General features: G+C 46.6%; 1 long non-coding RNA gene across 1 annotated transcript; it reads right to left on the bottom strand.

Moving 5' to 3' along the window:
- Nucleotides 1-19,374: 19,374 nt before the first annotated feature.
- LOC144605142 (uncharacterized) lies at nt 19,375-21,052 on the bottom strand. Its single transcript, XR_013548816.1, has 2 exons — nt 20,682-21,052; nt 19,375-19,660 (listed from the first exon to the last, which is right to left on the bottom strand). It is a non-coding gene; the product is annotated as an uncharacterized LOC144605142 (long non-coding RNA).
- Nucleotides 21,053-21,469: the final 417 nt, after the last annotated feature.

The raw sequence follows: 21,469 nt of genomic DNA on the forward strand, positions 1-21,469 counted from the left end.
GTATCCCGTTGAATATTGAATCTATGAGTATTCTGGTACATTTCATCGCCAAAGCTATCTCATACGCCTTTCTTTGCCCTTCTCATTTCCCTCTCACATGCATTCCCACATGTTACGTAATCCCAGCTGTCTGTACTTGACATATGGCTCCTTCCTTTCAAAAGTTCAAGGCTCCAAGATCTGTTTATTGGCACGTGTACCAATTAAGGTACAGTGATACTCGATTTTCGTGACCTGAGCCTAAACTTACGGCTTCAATTTTATGGGTCTGTCCTAGTGTTTTCCTCGACTATTTGCAAACTGGACAACTTCCACTGCCTTGCCTTTATCAAGATTTGCGGAGGTCGGTCGAGAACAAAGAGGGTCCCGGCATGATGGGGCCGCGAAAAAACAAAGTGGGTATTTAGAGATACAACGCAGAAATAGGGCATTCGGCGCACCGAGTCCGCGGCGACCATCGATCATCCCCCACACTAGCCCCACCCTGCACACTAGTGACAATTCACAATCTTACCGAGACCAATTAACCTACACACCGATAAGACTTCGCTCGATGGCAACAACTCTACCTCCGCCCCACTGAGCCCTCCTCCGTGTGTGTCCAGAAACATCATTGTTAAATATTCTCATCAGCTTGAAATCTTCTGCGATTTGGGGCAGAACATTCCAGAGAATTATAACTCCAAGCAAACCGAACTCTTACCAATTCCATAAAGAACCGGGGCTCAGACCACTGATAAGAAAGAAATTCCCCAGCATTCAGCCTATTGAACCGCTCGGAATTTTAAATGTTAATTTACACATCCTCTCTCTTCTAAATATTGTTGTGTACACACGTGTCGAACCAACCTGTTTGTAAACGACAATACTACCAACCCAAGTAGGTTCATTAATTCTTATATTCCTTTGCCCGTCGCCCATATCACGACTCTACTGCTCGCCAACCATCGAAGTCATTGGTCTGGGCACTTGTTTACCCAGTAAAGGGACCCAGGAAAATGTATACGCGCCGCGATTCGATCATGGAAATGAGACTGATTTCTACATCTACACTTGGAAGCCTGAGTACATACCTGCCATTTGTTTAAACCAGCTGATTGGCATATACACCGATGAGCCAAAACATTGTGACCACTGACAGGCGAAGGGAAATAACATTAATTATCTTGGTACAATGGCACCTGTCAAGGAGTGGGATATATTAGGCAGCAAGTGAACAGTCAGTTCTTTAAGTTGATGTGTTGGATGCAGGAGAAATGGGCAGGAGTAAAGACCTGAGTGACTTTGACAAGGGCCAAATTGTTATGGCCAGACGACTGGGTCAGAGCATCTCTGAAACGGCAAGGATTGTGGGGTGCTCCCGGTCAGCAGTGGTGAGTACCGACCGACAGTGGTCAGAGGAGGGACAAACCACAAACCGGCGACAGGGTGTTAGGCGCCCAAGGCTCATCGCGAGGGCAACGAAGGCTATCCAGTCTGGTCCGAACCGACAAAAAGCCAACTGTGGCACAAGTCACCGAAAATATTTATGGTGTTCACGGGAGGAATGTGCACACATCGCACCCTGCTGCGTATGGGGCTGCACACGGAGGACCAACAGCATATTATGTCATAATGTTTTGGCTGATCGGTTTATGCCTCTCCTTACTTCTCGGCTAGTCTTCAAGGTACCACCCATTTAATTCGATGGACATCTATTTCGGTATCTTCAATTGCGATGCCATGCTTAATGAAAGCGCTTATTGAAAAGTTTTAGGAGTTTAATAAAGTTGAAACAGGAATTAACGTTGACAATAGACAATAGACAATAGACAATAGGTGCAGGAGTAGGCCATTCAGCCCTTCGAGCCAGCACCACCATTCAATGCGATCATGGCTGATCACTCTCAATCAGTACCCCGTTCCTGCCTTCTCCCCATACCCCCTCACTCCGCTATCCTTAAGAGCTCTATCCAGCTCTCTCTTGAAAGCATCCAACGAACTGGCCTCCACTGCCTTCTGAGGCAGAGAATTCCACACCTTCACCACCCTCTGACTGAAAACGTTCTTCCTCATCTCCGTTCTAAATGGCCTACCCCTTATTCTCAAACTGTGGCCCCTTGTTCTGGACTCCCCCAACATTGGGAACATGTTATCTGCCTCTAATGTGTCCAATCCCCTAATTATCTTATATGTTTCAATAAGATCCCCCCTCATCCTTCTAAATTCCAGTGTATACAAGTCCAATCGCTCCAGCCTTTCAACATACGACAGTCCCGCCATTCCGGGAATTAACCTAGTGAACCTACGCAGCACGCCCTCCATAGCAAGAATATCCTTCCTCAAATTTGGAGACCAAAACTGCACACAGTACTCCAGGTGCGGTCTCACCAGGGCCCGGTACAACTGTAGAAGGACCTCTTTGCTCCTATACTCAACTCCTCTTGTTACGAAGGCCAACATTCCATTGGCTTTCTTCACTGCCTGCTGAACCTGCATGCTTCCTTTCATTGACTGATGCACTAGGACACCCAGATCTCGTTGAACTCCCCCTCCTCCTAACTTGACACCATTCAGATAATAATCTGCCTTTCTATTCTTACTTCCAAAGTGAATAACCTCACACTTATCTACATTAAACTGCATCTGCCATGTATCCGCCCACTCACACAACCTGTCCAAGTCACCCTGCAGCCTTATTGCATCTTTCTCACAATTCACACTACCCCCCAACTTAGTATCATCTGCAAATTTGCTAATGGTACTTTTAATCCCTTCGTCTAAGTCATTAATGTATATCGTAAATAGCTGGGGTCACAGCACCGAACCTTGCGGTACCCCACTAGTCACTGCCTGCCATTCCCGAAAGGGACCCATTTATCCCCACTCTTTGCTTTCTGTCTGTCAACCAATTTTCTATCCAGGTCAGTACCCTACCCCCAATACCATGTGCCCTAATTTTGCCCACTAATCTCCTATGTGGGACCTTGTCGAAGGCTTTCTGAAAGTCGAGGTACACCACATCCACTGACTCTCCCTTGTCAATTTTCCTCGTTACATCCTCAAAAAATTCCAGTAGATTTGTCAAGCATGATTTCCCCTTCGTAAATCCATGCTGACTCGGAATGATCCCGTTACTGCTATCCAAATGCTCAGCAATTTCGTCTTTTATAATTGACTCCAGCATCTTCCCCACCACTGATGTCAGACTAACTGGTCTATAATTACCCGTTTTCTCTCTCCCTCCTTTCTTAAAAAGTGGGATAACATTTGCTATCCTCCAATCCACAGGAACTGATCCTGAATCTATAGAACATTGAAAAATGATCTCCAATGCTTCCACTATTTCGAGAGCCACCTCCTTAAGTACTCTGGGATGCAGACCATCAGGCCCTGGGGATTTATCAGCCTTCAGTCCCATCAGTCTACCCAAAACCATTTCCTGCCTAATGTGGATTTCCTTCAGTTCCTCCATCACCCTAGGTTCTCCGGCCCCTAGAACATTTGGGAGATTGTGTGTATCTTCCTCAGTGAAGACAGATCCAAAGTAACGGTTTAACTCGTCTGCCATTTCTTTGTTCCCCATAATAAATTCCCCTGCTTCTGTCTTCAAGGGACCCACATTTGCCTTGACTATTTTTTCCTCTTCACGTACCTAAAAAAACTTTTGCTATCCTCCTTTATATTATTGGCTAGTTTACCCTCGTACCTCATCTTTTCTCCCCGTATTGCCTTTTTAGTTAACTTTTGTTGCTCTTTAAAAGAGTCCCAATCCTCTGTCTTCCCACTCTTCTTTGCTATGTTATACTTCCTCTCCTTAATTTTTATGCTGTCCCTGACTTCCCTTGTCAGCCACAGGTGTCTCTTACTCCCCTTAGAGTCTTTCCACCTCTTTGGAATAAATTGATCCTGCAACCTCTGCATTATTCCCAGGAATACCTGCCATTGCTGTTCTACCGTCTTCCCTGCTAGGGCCTCCTTCCAATCAATTTTGGCCAGCTCCTGCCTCATGCCTCTGTAATCCCCTTTGCTATACTGTAATACCGACACTTCCGATTTTCCCTTCTGCCTTTCCATTTGCAGAGTAAAACTTATCATGTTATGATCACTGCCTCCTAATGGCTCTTTTACCTCTAGTCCCCTTATCAGATCAGGATCATTACACAACACTAAATCCAGAATTGCCTTCTCCCTGGTAGGCTCCAGTACAAGCTGTTCTAAGAATCCATCTCGAAGGCACTCTACAAACTCTACAGGGAGAGTACATTGGTCCCATTGATTCTCACTCAACTATCTGGAGGAGAAATGATCCCCACGTTTATTCTGCAGCTCCCTTTAAGAGACTGCAAATAATTTTGAAATAGCCACCCAATCAGGTCGCATTTCCCAATATCACCAACTGGCCTTTCTCCTCGTATCTCCCTACGTCAGCTAAAATGTTCACCTTCGTCCTTCCCGCCACGGAGATCAGGTTTCCTTTGCCTGCAGCGAATGTTATCTGTCTCTTTAATTTGTGGCTACACTGGAATTATCCGATTCCATCACCGAAATTGTTATTCACCAGTTGATTGCATTTACTGTTGAGCATGTGGTTTAGTTTATCGATAGTTTATAGATAGATTCGTTTTACATTGATGTCCCAAAGCCTCCTCAGCATCAGTTTAGTTCCGTTTAGTTTGGAAATACAGCCGTGAAACTGGCCATTCGGCCCACCGAATCCGCGTCGGAATGCGATTCCCACACATTGACACTATCCTGCACACAAGAGAGACAATTTACAATTATACCGAAGCCAGTTAATCTACAAACCTGTAGGTCTTTGGAATGCGTGCGGAAACCGGGGCACCCGAAGAAAACCCAAGCAGGTCACGGGAAGAAGGTACAAACTCCCTACAGACAGCACCTGTAGTCAGGATCGAACCCGGGTGTCTGGCGCCGTCAGGCAACAACTTTACCGTTGCGCCACCTCGCGGCCCGAGTGACCATTGCAGGTGAACGTTTCCCCAGGCACAAAACTTCCCTCACATCTCTATGAACATAAACACATTATCTTTTATTTTTGCTTTCGTAGACAGATTCCATCAGGACGTGTTTTGACCATATTTAATTCCACTCCTCGCAATGAACCTGGTCCTGAGCCGGGGAATATGCTGTCTCTCCAAGGGTATCATTCGCCACCTGGTGGCCATGACAGCGGCGGATCGAATGGTTGTTTTCCTCGACCGAGTTTTGAGCCAGATTCTGATGACTTACGTGGCGGTTCGACTCTTCATATGGTTACTCAGCTCTGCTGTGTGTAACATCCACACCGTTCTGTCTGGTTCACCGTCACTTTCACATTCCATCGATTTGTGACAATTTGTTGTCAGAAACTGAAAACAAAATATTGCACCGAGAAAACCGCGGCTGCAGTACTGAGAACAGTGACTGCGCTGAGCTGTTTAAATAATATTTTCTGGTATTTTAGTCTCTCCGGTATATATTCAACGCTATTTGAAGCCTTGCTTTGTTTGAGCGTTAATCGATTTTTACCTTTATCTGTGTCGGGTGGGGTGCATTTCCTTTATTTCCACCCCACTCCCGTGGTCCCAATTCTCCTCGTTCTCTTATTGAACGCTTTAACCATCAGACATTTTTTAGTGGCGAGCAGAGCCCGCATGAGACTCCGGAGCACTATCAGTGGGGACAATCCCAGACACTCAGAGATGAAGAACCGCCTAATTTTACTGCAAGTTATCTCAGGGAATTTCATCTTCTTGTAGGCATTTTTTACTGCGTGGATCAAGTGGACATGAATATATTTTGTTTTAGACGACCTAATACCATGCGAGAACTGGGCCTGAGCTGCTGCACGCCGTGACCCAGACTAAGTTCAGGGAGCAGCTGAAGGATGCGGTGAAATGCCCCATACTCTCATTGCAATATGCCGCAGACAGCGAGGAGATGCCACATTAGCGGCGCTGCACCTGCTGCCCCATCTGCCCCCCCCCCCCCCGCTCCATTGAGGCCAGATGTGGTCCTGGGTAACCTCCTACATTCACTGCAATGATTGGGTAAGGTTTATCCCCCTGTTTCGTCTGTGTCCCCGATAATCTTTGTCTTCGTGAATCTCCTGCGTGAATCTCTCTCACTCTCTCAGACACTGCACGGTTTAAGTGTACCCACCGCTTCACATTAACATCGCAGGACCATGCCATCGTATGTACAGCGGTAGAGTTGGTGTCTTACAGCGCCAGAGACCTGGGTTCGGGTGCTGTCTGTGCTGAGTTTCTACGTTCTCCTCGTGACCTGCTTGGGTTTTCTCCGGGTTCTCCGGTTTCATCCTACGCTCCAAAGTCCTACGTAGGCTCAATTAGCTTGCTGTAATAGTATTTATTCACAAAATGCTGGAGTAACTCAGCAGGTCAGGCAGCATCTCAGGAGAGAAGGAATGGGTGACGTTTCGGGTCGAGACCCTTCTTCAGACGTCTCGACCCGAAACGTCACCGATTCCTTCTCTCCTGAGATGCTGCTTGACCTGATGAGTTACTCCAGCATTTTGTGAATAAATACCTTCCATTTGTACCAGCATCTGCAGTTATTTTCTTACATGTGCACTGATTTTGCTCACCAATCTCCCGTGTGGGACCTTATCAAAGGTTTTCTGAAAGTCTACATACACTACATCCACTGGCTCTCCTTCGTCCATTTTACTTGTCACATCCTCAAAAAATTGCAGAAGATTAGTCAAGCATGATTTCCCTTTCATAAATCCATGCTGACTTGGACTTATCATTTTTCTGCTATCCAAATGCACCGTTATTACCTCTTTAATAATTGACTCCAGCATCTTCCCCACCACCGATGTCAGACTAACTGGTCTGTAACTCCCTGTTTTCTCTCTCGCTCCTTTCTTGAAAAGTGGGATAACATTAGCTATCCTCCAATCCACAGGAACTGATCCTGAATCTATTGAACATTGGAAAATGATCACCAATGCGTCCACTATTTCTAGAGCCACCCTGGCTCTGAGTACCCTGGGATGCAGACCATCAGGCCCAGGGGATTTATCAACCTTCAGTCTCCTCCAACTGTTCAGTTATTTTACTCCCCATACTCATTGTCGGAATTGTCGCTTGCACCTGTGAGCTACAGAAATCTTTCAGCTTTCTCAGAATTTATTTAACTCCTTGCTCTCACAAGGCCACTCATTAGTTTTCCATCCCAAATGACCGGCGATTTGGCAACGCGTCCTGAAAAATAAAGAAATACAAAATCACAGGTCACTTCCGACTCAACATCTTTGTCAAACTAACACAGCTTCATTCTTTAAGTAAATAAAACCCTCAGTATCGCGGAAAGAAGCCAGCAGTCACAATCGCGGAGGCAATAAAAATAATTTATTTCTCAGGCTCAAAGTGCAGATCCAGTCAACATTGAAACTCGAACATAGAAACAGAGTCATCGAGTCATACAGCACAAAAACATACCCTTCCGTTCATGCCGACAGTGGCGCCTCTCTGCGTTCAACCTGCGTTTAGTCCATATCCCTCTGAACTTTTCCTCTCCACGTACCAGTCTAAATACTTTTAAAATATCCCCATTGTACCTGGCTCAACGGCTTGATCTGGCCGCTCGTTCCATATACCCACCGCCCTCCGTGTGAAAAATTTGCCATTCAAGCTCGTATAACATTTCCCCCCCTGTCAAGACTTGCACAAGGGGTGCAGCCCTCTTGAGGGAAGTGCCCTGTGAGAAAAGTGCGAGTCTTTGGCTGCAAGTCTTCGGTGTGGAGGCTGAGGTGAGGAGGTTACGCTTGTTTTTGCGCCTGAATTGTTTTTGACTTCACTAAAGTAATGGCGGACAAGTTGGTGCACTGTGTTTCCTGCAGGATGTGGGAAGGTAGGGACACCGCTTGAGCTTCTGGGAGCTACACCTGCAAGAACTGTGTCAAGGTGCGGCTCCTGAATGGACGTGTGGCAGAGTTGGAAAAGCACCTGGATGACCTCAGGGCCATCCGGGAATGCGAGAGTTTCCTGGACAGGACCTACTGCGAGGCTGTCACGCCAAGGGTCCTGGTCGAGCGAAGGTGGGAGACCGTTTCAGGGGGGAGCGAACGTGGACTACAGGAGACCCCGGTGGCTGTGCCTATTGCAAACAGGTACACCCTCTTGGGAGCTGTTGGGACAGAAGACGCTTCCAGTCCGAGCGGCGGACGTGTTGGCAGATCTAAGCCAGGCAAGGAAACTCGACTGGGGAGACCGAAGTCAGGAAGAACCATAGTAGTGGGTGACTCCATTGTCCGAGGTACGGACAGTAGATTCTGTGGCGGCAGGCGGGACTCGAGGATAGTCTGTTGCCTCCCTAGTGGCAGGGTTCAAGACATCACGGACCGGAAGTAGTTGTGCACGTGGGCACGAACGACTTCGGGAGAAAGAGGAAGGATATACTGTGACGTGAGTTTAGAGAGTTAGGAAGAAGACTGAGAAGTAGGACGTTGAAGGTGGTTGTCTCTGGACTGATACCTGTACCTCGTGCTAGTGAGGGCAGGAACAGAGAGATCAGGGATATGAATGTATGGCTGAGGGGCTGATGCAGGGAGCAGGGATTTAGATTTCTAGACCACTGGGATCTCTTCTGGGGTAGGGGTGACCTGTACAAAAGGGACGGGTTACACCTTAACAGCAGGGGGACCAACATTCTGGCAGGTAGGTTTGCTAGTGTTACAAGTGTGGCTTTAAACTAAGTAGTGGGGGGGGGGGAGGAGTTGACAAACTGGGAATATGAAAATGGAGTTAAAGGGGAAGCGAATACAGGATAAATTGCAAAGGACTCTCGAATGAATGGGGAGGGAAGTTCTAGAAGGGATAAGAGAGTAAGGTCAGGGCCAATTGTGACCGGCGTGAGAGGGGAGGTGAATACGAAAATTAAAGTGTTGTATTTAAATGCGCGAAGTATAAGAAATAAAGTGGATGAGCTTGAGGCTCAGTTAGACATTGGCAAGTGTGATGTTGTGGGAATCACTGAGACATGGCTACAAGAGGACCAGGGCTGGGAACTGAATATTCAGGGGTACACAACGTATAGAAAAGACAGACAGGTGGGCAGAGGGGGTGGGATCGCTCTGTTGGTGAGGAATGATATTCACTCCCTTGCAAGGGGTGACATAGAATCAGGAGATGTAGAATCAGTATGGATAGAAATGAGGAATTGTAAGGGTAAAAAGAACCTAATGGGAGTTATCTACAGGCCCCCAAACAGTAGCCTCGACATAGGGTGCAAGTTGAATTAGGAGCTAAAATTGGCATGTCACAAATGTAATGCTATGGTGGTTATGGGAGATTTCAACATGCAGGTAGACTAGGAAAATCAGGTTGGTAATGAACCCCAGGAAAGAGGATTTGTGGAGTGTCTCCGAGATGGATTCCTAGAACAGCTTGTACTGGAGCCTACTAGGGAGAAGGCAATTTTGGATTTAGTGTTGCGTAATGAACCTGATCTGATAAGGGGACTCGAGGTTAAAAGAGCCATTAGGATGCAGTGATCACAATATGATAAGTTTTACTCTACAAATTGAGAGGGCGAAGTGAAAATCGGAAGTGCCAGTATTACAGTATAGCAAAGGGGAATACAGAGGCATGAAGCAGGAGCTGGCAAGAATTGACTGGAAGGAGGCCCTAGCAGGGAAGACGGTGGAACAGCAATGGCAGGTATTCCTGGGAATAATGCAGAAGTTGCAGGATCAATTTATCCCAAAGAGGAGGAAAGATTCCAAGGGGAGTAAGAGGCACCCATGGCTGACAAGGGAAGTCAAGGACAGCATAAAAATAAAAGAGAAGAAGTACAACAAAGCAAAGAAGAGTGGGAAGCCAGAGGATTGTGACTCTTTTAAAGAGCAACAGAAGATAACTAAAAAGGCAATACGGGGAGAAAAGATGAGGTACGAGGGTAAACTAGCCAATAATATAAAGGAGGATAGTAAAAGCTTTTTTAGGTATGTAAAGAGGAAAAAAATAGTCAAGGCAAATGTGGGTCCCTTGAAGGCAGAAGCGGGGGAATTTATTATGGGGAACAAGGAAATGGCAGACGAGTTGAACCGGTACTTTGGATCTGTCTTCACTAAGGAAGATACAAGCAATCTCCCAGATGTTCTAGTGGCCAGAGATCCTAGGGTGACGGAGGAACTGAAGGAAATCCACATTAGGCAGGAAATGGTGTTGGGTAGACTGACGGGACTGAAGGCTGATAAATCCCCAGGGCCTGATGGTCTGTATCCCAGAGTACTTAAGGAGGTGGCGCTAGAAATTGTGGACGCATTGGTGATCATTTTCCAATGTTCTATAGATTCAGGATCAGTTCCTATGGATTGGCGGGTAGCTAATGTTGTTCCACTTTTTAAGAAAGGAGGGAGAGAGAAAACGAGAAATTATAGACCAGTTAGTCTGACATCAGTGGTGGGGTAGATGCTGGAGTCAATTATAAAAGACGAAATTGCGGAGCATTTGGATAGTAGTAACAGGATTGTTCCGAGTCAGCATGGATTTATGAAGGGGAAATCATGCTTGACTAATCTTCTGGAATTCTTTGAGGATGTAACTACGAAAATTGACAGGGGAGAGCCGGTGGATGTGGTGTACCTCGACTTTCAGAAAACCTTTGACAAGGTTCCACATAGGAGGTTAGTGGGCAAAATTGGAGCACATGGTATTGGAGGTAGGGTACTGACATGGATAGAAAATTGGTTGGCAGACAGAAAGCAAAGAGTGGGGATAAATGGGTCCCTTTCAGAATGGCAGGCAGTAACTAGTGGGGTACCGCAAGGCTCGGTGCAGGGACCGCAGCTATTTACAATATACATTAATGACTTGGATGAAGGGATTAAAAGTACCATTAGCAAATTTGCAGATGATACAAAGATGGGTGGTAGTGTGAACTGTGAGGAAGATGCTATGAGGTTGCGGGGTGACTTGGACAGGTTGTGTGAGTGGGCAGATGCATGGCAGATGCAGTTTAATGTGGATGAGTGAAAGGTTATCTACTTTGGTGGTAAGAATAGGAAGGCAGAGTATTATCTGAATGATGTCAAGTTAGGAAAAGGGGACGTACAACGAGATCTGGGTGTCCTAGTGCATCAGTCACTGAAAGGAAGCATGCAGGTACAGCAGGCAGTGAAGAAAGCCAATGGAATGTTGGCCTTCATAACAAGAGGAGTTGAGTATAGGAGCAAAGAGGTCCTTCTGCAGTTGTACAGGGCCCTAGTGAGACCGCACCTGGAGTACTGTGTGCAGTTTTGGTATCCAAATTTGAGGAAGGATATTCTTGCTATTGAGGGCATGCAGCGTAGGTTTACTAGGTTAATTCCCGGAATGGCGGGACTGTCATATGTTGAAAGACTGGAGCGACTAGGCTTGTATACACTGGAATTTAGAAGGATGAGAGGAGATCTTATCGAAACGTATAAGATTATTAAGGGGTTGGATACGTTAGAGGCAGGAAACATATTCCCAATGTTGGGGGAGTCCAGAACAAGGGGCCACAGTTTAAGAATAAGGGGTAGGCGATTTGGAACAGAGATGAGGAAAAACTTTTTCAGTCAGAGAGTTGTGAATCTGTGGAATTCTCTGCCTCAGAAGGCAGTGGAGGCCAATTCTCTGAATGCATTCAAGAGAGAGCTAGATAGAGCTCTTCAGGATAGCGGAATCAGGGGTATGGGGAGAAGGCATGGACGGGGTACTGATTGAGAATGATTAGCCATGATCACATTGAATGGCGGTGCTGGCTCGAAGGGCCGAATGGCCTCATCCTGCACCTATTGTCTATTGTCTATTGTCTATTGTCAATTTATGCCTTCACGATGCGGAAAAGGCAGTGTGCATTCACCTTATGATTTTATACAACTGTATAAGATCACTCCATAGCCACATGCGTTCCGTGAAATGAAATCCCATCCTCTCCCAATAGCTCAGGCCCCCGAACATTGCCAATATCCTCACAAATCCTGTCTGTATTGCTGAATAACATCCCTCCTATAGCACGGGGATCAGAGATGAAAACAACGCTTCCAGTGCGGCCTCGCCAAACACACCCAAGATAATTCTACATCGCAAGTTTCGAAGTGGAACCAGAGCAAAGTTGCAAACAACGTACGAAGAAAGAGTCATAGACTAATTCAAAGACCCCCCCCCCCCCCAAAAAAAGCCAACAATCAAATTCCGTTTCTATATTTGTGGGCGTCGAATGACATTCAAAGGAGACAAGATCACGGCGCTGTAGAGTAGGAGAAGGAATCAACTGCAATTACGGTGGGAGCCTTGGCCACAGATTGAGTAGATATAGTAATAATAATATTAATAATAATAAGCACTTTATTCGTCCCACAACGGGGAAATCTGCAGGGTTACTGCAGCAAAGTGGATAGCAAAAATAAATAAGCATTCATTAAAAAATTAAAATAGCGGTAATTCTCTTTGTTTACTGGTGTGCTGGGAGCAGTGCTGGTTGTGCAGTCTGACCGCAGCAGGAAGGGAGGACCTTCGATATCTCTTCTTCACACACTTGGGGTGAAGGAATCTGTCACTGAAGGAGCTGCTTCGTGCAGTGACAGTGTCCTGCATGGGGTGGGAGGATTCGTCCAGCAGTGATGATAGCTTTGCCATCCTCCTCCTCTCTCCCACCGCCTGCACTGAGTCAAGGGGGCATCCCAGGACAGAGCTGGCCTTCCTGTTCAGTTTATCCAGTCTCTTCCTGTCAGCAGTTGAGATGCAGCTGCTCCAGCAGACCACTGGAGTAATATGAGAAATTATTTATATATGTATATATATATATATATATATATATATATATATATATATATATATATATATATATATATATGCGAAATTAGAATGGTGTATTTCATTGCAGGACCCAGAGTCAACGATGTCACCAAATGGTCGCGGGTTATTCTAAAGAGGGAGTGTAAGCAGGCAAGGTAGTTGCTGATTTTGGTAATGCAGACATAATAAAACGTAACCTGAATCATATCACGCAACATGAATGTAGCGTGATGTGGAGCATATTTACAAAAAAGGTCACAACGTTTGAAATCTCATCCCGACCGCCTCCCGTGTGTTAGAGATATTTAGTTTAGAGATACAGCGCGGAAACATGCCATTCGGCCCAACGAGTCCGCACCGCGGCCAGCGATCCCCGCATATTAACACTAACCCACACACACCAGGGGCAATTTTACACATACATCAAACCAATTAACTTACGTTTTAACTTACGTACGTCTTTGGAGTGTGGGAGGAAACCGAAGATCTCGGAGAAACCCCACGCAGTCACGGGGAGAACGTACAAACTCTGTACAGACAGCATCCGTAGTCGGGATCGAACCCAGGTCTCCGGAAGCATCAACTCCAGCCCTGCGCCACCGTGGCCGATATAGATAAATGTAACATGAGAATGTCAGACAAGGGTGGAACGATCCGGAAACATTGGTTAAGGGTTGTAGAAAGGAACTGCAGATGCTGGTTAATACCAAGATAAACACAAATTGCTGGATAAACTCAGCAGGTCAGGCAGCATCTCTGGAGAAAAAGCGATGTTTCCAGTCGGAACCCTTCTTCAGACTGAAAATAAAGGGGAGGGAACTTGAGGTAGGAAAAGGCCAGTACAAAACAGGACCGGCAACAGATGACCAAGGGTGGAGCCCAAAATGGCCCGTTGTTGGCTGGGGAAGAGGTGATAACGCAGGGATACAAGGGGGAGAACAGTGGAATTAGTAAAACGACTCGGATGGAGGAGGATGGTGAGAGCGAATCACGGATTACTTGAAATTAGAGAAATCAATAATCATACTGCTGGGTTGTAAACTGCTCAAGCGATTTCCTTCAATTTTCGTGTGGCCTCATTCTGGCAGCGACGGCGTCCCAGGACAGAAAGATTAGTATGGGAATGGGAAGGGGAGTGCAGATGTTTGCCAAATCTGCGGAATTAATTGCCATGGACGGCTGGGGAGACCGTCAATAGATATTTTTAAGGCGGAGAATGACAGGTTCTTGATTAATAAGAGTGGTTGGGGTTATGTGGCAGGAGAATGGGGTTGAGAGGCAAATATAGATCAGCTATGATTGAATGGCGGTGTAGACTTGATGGGCCGAATGGCACCGCCGAAGTTAAATAACAACCCAATTCTGCTGATGTTCACCCAGTTCCCTGTCACCGGGTTGTATTGAGGTTAATTGTCCCTTAATTCCGAACTTATTTTGTCGATTGCGACCTAATAATGAATTTGTTTCAATAAAGCGACCTGGCGCACAAACCTCAGTAAAACAGTTCCTGTTTCGTTGAGCGGGAATACTTGCTGCAATTATACCCAAGCGAGCGGTACCCAATTATACCCAAGCAAGCGAGCGACCGGTCCACAGTGTCTGCTATAATTCATCCGACGCAATATAGAATCAATCGGTAGTAGATAGAATTCTGAATTGTGCCCTGTTCTTGTCATTGCCAATTTCAGTATGTTTGCAGCTTTCGTCTCCAAATTTGAGGAAGGACATTCTTACTATTGAGGAAGTGCAGCCTAAGTTCACGAGGTTAATTCCCGGAATGGCGGGACTGTCGTATTTTGAAAGACTGGAGCGGCAGGGCTTGTATACTCTGGAATTTAGAAGGATGAGAGGGGATCTTATTGAAACATTTCAGATTGTTAAGGGATTGGACACTCTAGAGGCAGGAAACATGTTCGCAATGTTGGGGGAGTCCCGAACCAGGGGCCACAGTTTAAGAATAAAGTTATTTTCTTCGTGGATGAAGTTGAAGATTGCAGTAGCTTGATATCTTAAGGCCAAGACAATACCCTTACAGCGGTCTCGGAAGAGAAAGGAAATTCAGGCTGCCGTAGGATCCTAACAAGTTGGAAGAACGAATTGAAAGGGAGATGCAAGCCTTTAAAACAACTCTAGCAGGACAATGTTTATGTCCAGAGGATCATTCTCAGTCAGAAAGCTAGAATAGTCTCTTTCAGTCAAAGACAAAGATTCGAGCCAGAACTGTTAGAACTAAAAGGTGGTAATCCTGTCAGAGGAAGCAGTCATTTATACAAACAGGATCCAAAACTGCAGGATGGACTTTTGAGAGTAGGAGATCGCCTGAACAAGCTAGCGATACCTGAAGAAGCTTAACATCCTATTATTCTCTCGAAGGACCTCCACACATCCACGCGACTGTTACGACATATCCATGAACAACTCAGACATGGAGGAAAAAATCATATGCTGGCTCATCTTCGTAAAAGGTTTTGGATTATCAAAGCTAACAGCGCTGCAAGAAACGTTATAACAGACTGCGTTGTGTGTAAACGGCAGCGGGGAAGAGCTGGGGAGCAAAAGATGGTGGATTTGCCTTTAGTGAGAATTCGACCTGGTGAACCTCCATTTACAGATGTGGGAGTTGACTACTTTGGCCCATTGAGGTCAAGAAAGGACGAAGCCAAGTTAAAAGGTATGGCATAATCTTCACATGCATGACTAGCAGGGAAGTGCATCTCGAGGTTGCGTGTACACTTGACACAGGTTCCTGCATCGATGCATTAAGAAGATTTAAGGTCAAGTTTTGACTTCAAGATCCGATAACGGCACAAATTTCTTCGTGGCAGAAAGAGAGTTGAAGAAAGCAGTCAATAACTTGGAACAAGACAAGATCCAGAAGACTGCTTTGGAAAGGAATAAAATGGTATTTCAACCCTCCGGCAGGATCTCATCACGGTGGTGTTTGGGAACGACTGGTCCGCATGGTTCGCGATGTGCTTCGTTCTGTTCTTAAACAACAGGTTTTGGACGACGAAGGACTGCAAATTTTTATGTGTGAAGTAGAAGCAATCCTAAATGATCGACCCATTACCACGAATTTGGATGATGCGATGGACTTGGAAGCACTTACACCAAACTATCTTCTTCAACTAAAAGGCAAGCCAATATTGCCACCTGGACTGTTTGGCAAGGAAGATTTGTCAGACGTAAATGGAGACAAATACACTATATGGCAGATCTTTTTTGGAAACGGTGGTTACGAAAATATTTGCCTTTGATCCAAGAAAGACAACGGTGGTCTAAGGTGAAAATGTGTTTCGTGCAGGTGACATTGTTCTGGTGGTCGATTCTACTGCCTCACGTAGCTCCAGGCTGATGGGCAAAATATTGGAGACCATACCCGACGCACCACTTCAGACTAAGAACAATATCTTAGAAACACCAATAAACAAGATATGTCTGCTACTGGAAGCTGATACTTGACTACAGCATGGACTGATGATTATGTAGATTGATGAATCACTGTAATAGATTAGATGCATGTTTTTTGATTATGTATGGAGTTTTTAAGGCTCCTTTTGATATTAGTCATTTTCGCACTATACACATAAAAATTAGGGGCTAGTGTGTAGGAGCCATTTTTTGCGTTTATTGGTTATTTTTGCATATTATTATATAACTTTGTATCCTGCTGTATTTTGGACATTAAGAGGTTAATGCTATGCTGCGTATGGGCTGGGCGGAGTCAGAGAGCGTCCAGCTTCGAAGTGTTTTTGGGCAGTTCAAGCCAAGAAGTGGCTGATAGGAGTGCAGCCAAAAGAAATAGCCGATATGTAATCGGCTGAAGATCCTACTGACAAGAAGTTCAGTAAGAAATCTCTGCCGAAGATGAGATCTGGCAGTTCGTATTAATTACGTAGATTACGGTAGGATATAGATTTTTACCAAGCGAATCAATAACAAGTCGATGACAAGAGATATGCCAACATGTTATATTGCAACTTCAAATAAAACGACTAACTAATTTAAACGTCGTGGAGGTCTCTGTTATTGTTATTGTCTGCGTCAGAAACTATCGTTCCACCTAATCTACGCCAGCGTCAGCTTGGGGCTAATTTGATAGACGAGTAGCTGGCCGTAATATGAAAGTCGGACTTTTGTCAACATCAGCCTAATCGGTCTGTTCTGAAACACTGTGCGACCAGTTAATAATATGAGCTATTCCTTACTTTAATTTCCCAGTGAATTTAGTGGCGATTATAATCTTGTCCCGGGGAAAGTGCGGTCTGTCTACCTGCGTCACTCGCTACCTGACGATCTACTGACCATCATAATTGAGGTCGGACTGTGGCGGATCAGTTATCACTATTTCCCTAGATCTTTCCTGGATATCACCACTGTTTGCTCGGTTATCAGTGTCAGGTTGTTCTGTCTGGTTTACCATCACTTTCATCTTTGATCGTTTTGACGCCATTAGTTGCCAGGGGCCGAAAACAAAATATTGCACCGGGAAAAAAACTGGTGATGTGGTCCTGACTATTCTCTCTTTTGTGAGAAATCTCCCCTTCTTCTTTGTACTGCAGCCCGGGAAGATGATTGACAATGTACATTCGGACTGTTTTGAGAAACCAAGTTTCTTTTACAGATCATGGGTGGTTGGCATTTGACTGGCTGGGCGCGGTACTGACGCAATTGTTACCGTTCCTGTTCGGCATATTTTGGTGGCAAGTCGTATCCGTAAGGGCAGAGGCGAATCGCAGTGACCCGGAGATGGGGAGATGGAGAGCAGGAGGCGGTCTATCTTTGTACTTTTCGCCAACTCGGGCAGTTTCATACTCTTGTGGTTATTGAATGTGATCGACTTTCTTTATTCCATTGGCGGAATAGGCCGCAATAATTTCACTAATGCAGAATGTATATTTCAACAGTCTGGATCATGTCTATGAGTTTAAGTTGCTGCACAAACACGTTTATTTATGCGGTAACTCAGACTAAGTTCAGAAAGTAGTTCAAGGACGCTGCAAAATATCATCTCATGTCAATTATCCGATTAATTAATAAACGAAACATCTGAGGGCCGCCCAGAGGCTTGTGGGGTTTTCAATGCAGATACATCAGGATTAAGTGGTTATCTAAAAATACTTAGAAATTGGGAGAGTGAACGGGATTAGAATAGAAAGAGACACGCGGAAAAAAGCCCTTTGGTCCACCGAGTTCGAGTAGATCACGACCCACACAGTTTACCTTAACCCAGTCTCCGGCCTATTCTATTTCTTCACTTTTCAATCCACGTTCCATTCCCACCCGTCCCGGCGCTGCTACTAATCTGCACAATTTCTAGCGTCCAATTCATTAGGAGCCCTTGCTTTCTTCCCATGCGGTAAGACGACCGAGATCTTGAGCACAGGATGTGGTCCGTGGTCACAGCGGGAACGTGCGCGCTCCAGACAGAGGGTGGGATGGAATGTGCTGTGCGGAAGTGGCTGCACTCCGAGGCTCGACTGAAGGCAACCGATATCGACATCTATATACTAAAACTCTCGTCTGTTTGTTTGTTTGTTTCTTCCTGAACTACAGCCAAAACGGTACATGATAACGCGACAATTTTAGGCCCACATTGATAATCGTTGTCCCTTTGGTGCTAATGGAACAGGTTTCATTGAAATCATTGAAATCAGTGTTATATATTTAAAGTTATTCATATTTTGAGTGGGGGGAGGGGGGGAGTGGTGGAGGAGAGGGTGCTACACCAATGCAGGAGAGGTTTGGGCCCAACGGATCCACTTGATCTAGTGTATTTTAAAATCCAACGAGATGTACCGTATGCTGCCAGCACCCCCCTTTCAAGTATGGCCTCCGCAATGATATACTTAATTGTTACACTTGATCAGGCTACATGGATTTACAGTATGCCGCTTAACCTGCCCCAATAGTACCAGCGCCCACTCTTTTGTAATATGGACTTTTTCCAGTACAACACTCTTGATTTTCCTCAATTGTTTTTCTCTCATGACCTACCCTACTGCAAATGCAGAGGAGAATTTTTCATTTAACAGTCCCTACATTTCCGATGGGTCCACGTATCGAGGATCGCGTTGAACCTTAGATGTCCAATAATTTCCCGTTACCAAATGCATTCTTAATTACATTATCTATCTGTGCTATATGTGCTAAGATCTGAAAGACAGGCTTCACATAAAGGCTGTTATGTGCGTGTGCAAAGGTTGACCGCACCCCTTTCCGAAAACGCCGCTTGAACGGGTATATTCAGGGATTGAAGGGCGGCACAGTGGCGCAGCGGTAGAGGTGCTGCCTAACAGCTGCAGAGACCCGGGTTCGATCCTAACCTCGGGTGCAGTCAATAAGCGTTTGTACGTTCTCGCTGTGACTGCGTGAGTGTTCTCTTGTATCCTCCCACGCTCCAAAGGCTGAGTTTGTAGCTCAATTGGCTCCTGTAAATTGTCCCTGTAAAGAGTGTAGGGTAGTGCAAGTGTACTAGTGCTAGTCGGCGCGGACTCGGCGGGCCGAAGGTCCTGTTTCACTTTGTATCGCTAAAGTCTAAAGTGTAAAGAGTGCAATGAGGTCGTTCAGAAGGAATAACAAATATAGCTTGACATGAAAGAGCGGTTTATGTTCATGGCTTTATTTCTGCGCTTGAACAGTTGGCATCTCGCTTGTCCGGCCTCGGTGCGCGGTGGCTCCCACCTCCCAAAGCAGATCTCTCAAAACGGCTTTTCCATGCTCTGCTCAGAATCTCATCGTGGGGTTGGGGGGGGGGGGGGGGGGGGGTCACAGGTAGCAGCAACTTGTGCCATCGTCGCAGAAGCCTTTCTCCTCATGATACCCGTCCGGGCAAGGCGACGCCAGGCAATGTCCCGCCACCTTATCGCATTGCAGAGAGGTAGATTCTGCAGGTGGAGAAGGGAGGATTAATATGGAACTGCTTGTGCGTTTCCTTGCGAAGAAGGCGAAACGAGCGGAACATTGTCTTATACTAGAGTACGTGCTGTGGTTCAGCACTTCCAGAGAGCCATTGCTGAAAGGCTGCCGCCCTGTTTTGGCCCGATGCTGTAGGCGCGGGGTGGCATTATCGCATGCAATACTGATGAACGGCACCATGGCCGGGGGGCACAGTCCTGAAGAAACGCCGCACGCTCGGAGGGAGATTGCTGGTGGGACGTCACTGGTAGAAATGTCCGTACAGGGGCGCCCCGCTGTTTTGTTAAATAGACAATAGACAATAGACAATAGGTGCAGGAGTAGGCCATTCAGCCCTTCGAGCCAGCACCGCCATTCAATGCGATCATGGCTGATCACTCTCAATCAGTACCCCGTTCCTGCCTTCACCCCATACCCCCTGACTCCGCTATCCTTAAGAGCTCTATCCAGCTCTCTCTTGAAAGCATCCAATGAACTGGCCTCCACTGCCTTCTGAGGCAGAGAATTCCACACCTTCACCACTCTCTGACTGAAAAAGTTCTTCCTCATCTCCGTTCTAAATGGCCTACCCCTTATTCTTAAACTGTGGCCCCTTGTTCTGGACTCCCCCAACATTGGGAACATGTTTCCTGCCTCTAATGTGTCCAATCCCCTAATTATCTTATATGTTTCAATAAGATCCCCCCTCATCCTTCTAAATTCCAGTGTATACAAGCCCAATCGCTCCAGCGTTTCAACATACGACAGTCCCGCCATTCCGGGAATTAACCTAGTGAACCTACGTGGCAGAGGGACTGACACAGGGTACAAGTACAGTACCGATGCGGCGTCGGGAACCGCTATACTGGGGGGGGGGGGGGGTGGATGGGAAATGATCTACTGAATTGTATCACACAGTCGGGATGTCTAACGAGGGAGACATTGCAGTCCGAACAGCAATTACCAGGCTCACCGCGCGATCACAGCACAGGAGCACAGGAACAGACTCACCCGCTATCTGGACCCCCTGACTCAAGAGCAGGATACCGAAGAGTAGAACCAGCGCGATCATCGCTTCGAGAGATATTCGTGGTGTTCAACGTGGTGACTATGGCTCCTGTCCCACCAGCTGCTGCTGTTTATGACCAGTAAGCCTGTGGACGGCTATGTCTCCAGGAAAAGCAGATCCCCACAAGAGAGCCGTGATTGGCAAGTAAATCGTGGAGGGCGGGGAGTGCGGTTTCCAAAACCAGACCGCAATGCCGGTTTACTCTCCGCTCCCACAACGTTCTTCGAACTAGGCTCGCATATTCCGCACTGTGGAGCCCTCTGATATGGCTCATTCTACGCTTCCACTTTCGCGAAAACCTCAGCGAGTCAAAGCCAAGGCAACCGCCAATGGTGAGGTTGAGAGAAATATCAGAACCATCGGGAGAGCGGGGTGGGGGGTGGGAGGGGCGGGGGGGTTGGGTGGGGGAGTGGCGGGGGGGGGGGGTGGGGGGAGGGGCGGGGGGGGTGGGGGGAGGGGCGGGGGCTGGGGGGAGGGGCGGGGGGAGTGGGGGGAGGGGCGGGGGGAGTGGGGGGGAGTAAGGGCGGGGGGTGGGGGGAGGGGCGGGGGTTGGGCAGGTGGAGGGCGGGCATGGGGGGGGGGAGGGGCGGGGGCAGGTAGTAATGCAGCAGAGTAGCAATGCCTCAAGATCACGAGTCCACTGAATAGAATATGATCTTCATACAAGGATAGGTTACATCAGAGGGGTCTGACTTTTGAACCACAAACATGAACTGGGACACTGCCAAAT

This window comes from Rhinoraja longicauda, chromosome 23, assembly GCF_053455715.1.
Source record: "Rhinoraja longicauda isolate Sanriku21f chromosome 23, sRhiLon1.1, whole genome shotgun sequence".
Classification (NCBI taxonomy): domain Eukaryota; kingdom Metazoa; phylum Chordata; class Chondrichthyes; order Rajiformes; family Arhynchobatidae; genus Rhinoraja; species Rhinoraja longicauda.